The following is a 6,407-nucleotide window of genomic DNA, read 5'->3' on the forward strand; positions in this document are numbered from 1 at the left end:
TTGTAGGCACAAAGAGTGAGACATGACTGAATGACCTCATTTTCATACATAGTCTAAGCCAGTAGCAGAAATAAAGTAGACATAGATGACTTTGTAAAAACCCCTTGTTTTGTCTATGATCCAAACTCCAATTAAATTTTACCTATTAAGATTACATGAGTACGACTTAATATACCTGCCTGTTCTTTTAAAATTGTTTTGCGTTTTTTTCTCAGTCTCTCTTTTTCAAGCTATCATCTACATACTGTTAGATTCCTGGACACCTGCTATCTTCTTATACAAAAATTAAATTATGCTCATGCCAGTCTCTGACCTTTGACACCCTTTTAGAACAGTTAAGTTTCCAAGACAGAAATAATGAATCTGTGCTCTGGGTAAATGTTGGGGCAGTTTGATAAATAGCTAGATATTTTTAGGAACTGATTTTGAACCCAGTTCCTGTACCATCTCTTATCTGGGAAAGAACTACGTTTCTTCAAGCTGATGACAATTCCTCATTAGCAGAAATTTCAGGAAAAATAAATGTGCTTATTTGCATTTTCCAGTCAGTGATGTACCATTTAAGTCAGTGATGTACCAATTATGTGAATATATATGTAACCTCCCATCAAACAGATTAATTCATGTCAAATAAAATTTGTTGTTTCACTGGGATGTCTAAAGGAATTACCTAGTTTGCCTAGAAAGAAAATCAGAACTTCCAATTTGGCAGAAAATAAAAGAGCACATTGAGTGCAACTCTCTCCATGGAGGCATCACAAATGATCCTTCTATAAAGGCAACAGTTCCTCCAGAGCATCAAGTGAATATTAGCAGAAGACCTTGCTCAACAGAGAAGACTATATGAAAATTAGACATAACTGGGAAGAATGGAGGGATAATGGGAGTAGGAGGATGAGACAAATAGAACCAAGTCTGTGTCCTGGGCTGGGAGAAGGAGAAACTAGTGTGCATAGGGCCTGGAAGATGAAACATGGGATTAGAAAGCCAACCTGGGTGGGAACTGCTTTTGACTATGTGGAGATGGAATGATGGATCGTTGATGACAAATTGTATAGAAAGGACGGCCTTTTGAAAAATCCCAAACTGACAAAGAAGCAAGACCTTAGGGCTTAGTCACACAGCGAGCTGGTGACAGTATTGAATTTTCCCCTCTTGCCACATGCTAAGACCTATTATAACGCAATAGAAAAAAGCTACCAGCCATAACTACCACTCAGGCTTCTGCCCCCACAAGCCAGAAGATGTTCCCATTAGGGCCATAACTTTTCTGTCCATGATTGCTGGCTCCTTGGCAAAACTGACAGCACCAGGGTTCCAACACTCCAAACACTTGTAATATGCGATAGCTTTTCCAAAGATTTGCTTCACTACCTGACCGTCTGGCAGGAGAAAACACTGTCTCTGTTTTAAGCAAGGCATTCCATAAATTTCCTTATTATAGGAAATATATATATATATATATATATATATATATATATATATATATTTAATATAGTGACCATTTAACTGTGTTAACATAGGTAGCTAAAAGTGACTTTAAAATTGAGATAATATGCTGCTGAAATATTTTTCTATTGTTTTCAAGTTGAGAACAGCTGGATATTAAGAGATTTTAAGTGTAACACACTTAAATTTTATTCCCCTTGCAACTTGGAACCAGAGAGGAATCCTGAAGCCACTTAAAGGGGTATTTGGTGTAGATATATAATATATTGTTACATAAGGAGCAAAATAAATTCAAATAGGTAAGTATTTAAAACTATTAGTGGAGATGTATTATTGGAGGCTATTATCTTTGTACGTTTTTAAGGAACAATATTTCGAGTCTGGCTTTGTTTCTCTATTTTACCTTGGTTTGGAAAGTCAGTAATAATTTTCTTCCTTAGTTTTAGCTGAAGTGCTATCATAATTCAAATGTTAAGTGGTGCTATCCCCAACTTTTAATGAGAATGAATAGAAGAGTTGGCACTAAAATTGTCTCTCCAGTATCTTCACTAGTTTGAGATTACAAGATGACGCATGCTACAGGAAGGAGTAATGTGAATGATCATCTCTCCTGGATTCTTCCTGAAACTAGAGGAGAGTGTGTATTTTCAGGCTCCACAATGTTAACTGTGTCTTTCATACGAAAGCCTTCTACCAGCCACATAGTTTCTAATACAAGTGTCCCAACTCAAAGTGATTTTTTTTTCTTCTTCATCAGTGTCAGTTAGAATGAAACAGCAAATTGTGATAGATCAAACTGGTGTTTCAAATCTATTGATCTTTTTACATAAGCATTCACAGAGCAGCTACAATCAAGCAAACTGTCACATGGAGAATTTTGTTACTACGACTAATTCTACTTCTCAGTACCACATCATATCTCATTTGCAGATATATGATTTTGACTGATGATCAACCATGTACCATTACAGTTCGATACAGTAATATGTCAGCCCATGAGGATATATTCCCTAAATTGCAACAGGGAGTCATGGCTCCTAGTGCAAACAATCACTGATGCATCTGCTACCTCTCTTTCAAGGTCTCATCAGCCATCTTTCATATAATTACTACTTACGACTGATCTACCAAGTAGGAACCTGATCATGCAGGATAATGTAGATTAAATTTTACGTTGGTGATGCCAACAAATTCCTACATTTCTCTTATTTATATATTAAATTTAAATATTCACCTTCATAGTTACTTTTTCTATTCTGAAATCATTAAGAGGAACATGAGGCTTTCTCTCAATACCTGTCCATTTCATTGTGCATTTATATAAACTCTCGGGCTTTTGAATGGTCATCTGAATTAAATTGGTCCATTCCGGTGAATTTTTATTCACTGATTCCAGAAAGTCTGATGTTCACACTTCTTTTCTTCTGTTTGACTACTCCCAATTTACCTTCATTCATGAACCTAACATTCTGGGTTCCTATGAAGTATCATTCTTTATAGTATCAATCTTTACTTTTATCCATAGTCATAGCACAATTAGATATTGTTTTTTCTTTGCCTCTATCTCTTCCTTGTTATGATTTCTAGAAGCATACAGGGCATCAACCAACCTGGAGAGTTCACCTTTCAGTGCCCTATCTTTGTGCTTTTTCATATTGTTCATGTGGTTTTCAAAGCAAGAATACTAAAGGGGTTTTGCTTTTCCCTTCCCCAATAGACCACACTTGGCCAGAATTCTCTACCGTGTCCAATCCATCCTGGGTGGCCCACCATGGCGTGTCTCATAGTTTTGTTGAGGTAGAGAAGGCTGTGATCCATTTGATCAGTTTGGTTAGTTTTCTCTGACTGTGGACTTCATTCTGTCTGCCATCTGATGGATCAGAATAAGAGGCGTATGGAAACTTCCTGATGGGATTGAATCTGGCATACTCTGATATATGGGGCCATATTCAGTAAACCTTTAACCCAATTTACTCTTGATGGGTGTGGCTGTGTTCAGGCCCTGTTGTATGAACTGAGGCCTCACTATGGTATGGGTAATGAAAGTAATGCGGACCTTCTTCAAAAGGACTTGAGCAAGCACTCTTGCATTCAGTGCCCATCACCCTGCTGCATCCCATTCTTGGACCATGCCTCAGCTGGTGACTCCTGGACACTCACAAGCAAGTCAGGCTCAATCTCTTGTGGGAACACTGCTCTTACTCTTGGTTCCTGGTGAACACAAGGTTTTGTTTTTGCCCTGAAACTGTCTGTTTCAGTCCTGTAGAAGTTCTATAATCAAATCCATCTGGCCTCCAAAGTCAAATTCCCTGGGGATTCTCCATTCTTTTGCCAGATCCCAGGTTGAGAAATCTGAAGTGGTCCTAAAACTTCCTTACCTGTACAAGAATTTTTTTAGAATAATTATCCTGCAATTTGTAGATTGTGTGCTAGGCCACTTTTGGTGGATTGAAAGGTTTCCTCCTCTGAGAGGGCTAATGTCACAAGCTGCATGAACAAGGTCTGTAGCAGCCAGAGCCTCTCTTCCCTGTAAAGCCATTGCTGACCCATACCTCTGCAGGATACAGTCAATCACTCAAAAACAGTTCTGTCTCTGTCTTTGTGGGGTCCCTGGGTATAGGTACATAAAATGTTTTTTTGAGCACTCTCACTTGGCCGGTACGTACTAATTCTAACTGCAAATTCACCCTTCCTACAGTCTTGTTAGGACTATTCCTTTGCCTTGGACATGCTTTTTTGTTTGTTCGTTTGTTTGTTTGTTTTGTTTTATTTTGTTTGGTGGGACCCAACATTTTCCTGTCAATGGTCATTCAGTAACAAGCTGTAATTTTGGAACTCACACACAAAAAAATGAGTTCACACCCTTCTGCTTTGCCACCTTCACTTCCTCACAGGCACAAACCAGCAAAGGGGAAAACCCCTACATCACACCTCTGTATTTTCTTCATCTCTCTGTATTGTCAGATTGGCTGGAAGCCCATGGACAGAGCCAAGGTTACCTCCTCTCTCCTAGGAGGCCTGTGCTTTAATAATGAAGGATCCTATCTTATCATGACATTTGTCTCACATGACGATATTATTTGTGATATGTAAAGAGAGAGTGTGCTTCTTGATGGGCTGACCCAAGGCAGCATTATCCCAGAGCCTTCCTTTATTATAGAAAATGTCTCCAGTGCAGTAGATTATCTTCTGTTCTTCCTCCTTCCAGTCTCTACTCTTTTCTGAAGGACCTTCACCTCTTCACAGATTTGCATCCAGTTATAGCCATATCCACCATCTCCACAGGCAAGCCCAATTCTCATAGACTGAGGGGTCCACAGGCTATGCTTTAAAAGCCCCACACCACTGGGTTTACACTGGATGAGTCCTCAGGCCTTCCACATCATTTTCCTGGTAAACACACACACACATCAACATAGCAGAAACTGTGAGCTTCTTTATGTTTCTTGATGTAAATCCAAATTTATGAACACACTGGCCATTCTTTCCTCATTCCTATCTTGAGCAGGACCACCTCAGAGATGCATGGTCCAGTCTCCCACACTCTGTGAATGCCTGGTTCAGACTTCTGCTTGATCTGCATCTCACTGTCTGTAACATTCATCTCTGTCAGCTGTGGTTGTACAAACATCCACATAGAAAAACACACAAATGTGGGCAACAAGCTCATGTGAGTAGACACACAAATGTTTAAGGCATGTAAAAACATAAGCAAACAGGGAACATAGATCTTTATGTAGCTGAAGAACCAGTGCTTCATATGAAATATAGATATTTCCATTTTCTTATAGGAAAAACTCCATTCTGAACTGAAATATGAAGTATAGAAAAGTCCAAATTCCATGATGGCAACATAGCATCAAGGTTTTGATATAGTAAAAACAAACCATCCCCCACTTCATGGAATCAATCCTTTGTTTTGGTATATATTATTAGAAATACAGCAAATTCCTCACTTCATTAAGAAACAGGGGTGCTCAGATTTTCATTTGTGCAACAGAGATAATTCAATTTTCATACAGGTTTTCCATTTCTTCAAAAAAGCAGCCAAGGTTGTTCTATGTGAAATACCCAGAACTTCTCATTTAATGGTAGAAAACCACCACCTAGATTCATATATGAGATATCCTGCTGTTGCTGTTCTAAGTCGCTTCAGTCATCTCCAACTTTGTGTGACCCTATAGATGGCAGCCCACAAGGCACCCCTGTCCTGGGATTCTCCAGGCAAGAACACTGGAATGGATTGTCATTTCCTTCTTCAATGCATGAGAGTGAAAAGTGAAACTGAAGTCACTCAGTCGTGTCCGACTGTTAGCAACCCCATGGACTGAGGCCTACCATGCTCCTCCATCCATGGGATTTTCCAGGCAAGAGTACTGGAGTGGGGTCCAAATTTCACACAATGAAAACAGCTTCCAGATTTTCATAAAGAGAAATAAAAAATGTGATAGATCGTGGAGGAAAACAAGCATCACTATATTTGCATTTAAAAATGTAGGTACTAAAAAAAAAATGTAGGTACTTTTACATTTGAGTTCAATTCAGTTCAGTCACTCAGTCGTGTTCAACTTTTGTGACCCCCATGTTCTGCAGTATGTCATGTGTCTCTGTCCATCACCGACTCCCAGAACCTCCTCAGACTCATGTCAGTCAAGTCGGTGATGCCATCTAACCATCTTATCCTCTGTTGTCGTCTTCTCGTTGGCTTCAATGATTCCCAGCATCAGGGTCTTGTCCAATGAGTCCATTCTTCACATCAGGGGTCCAGATTATTCGAATTTCAGCTTCAGGATCAGTGCTTCTAATGTATATTCAGGACTGATTTCCTTTAGCGTCCTTGCAGTCCAAGCAACTGTCAAGAGTCTTCACCAACACCACATTAAAAAGCATCAATTCTTCCATACTCAGCTGTCTTTGCAGTCCAAGTATCACATCTGTACAAGCTTTCTTTACAGTTT

The sequence above is a fragment of the Ovis aries genome, chromosome Y, assembly GCF_016772045.2.
Source record: "Ovis aries strain OAR_USU_Benz2616 breed Rambouillet chromosome Y, ARS-UI_Ramb_v3.0, whole genome shotgun sequence".
Classification (NCBI taxonomy): Eukaryota; Metazoa; Chordata; class Mammalia; order Artiodactyla; family Bovidae; genus Ovis; species Ovis aries.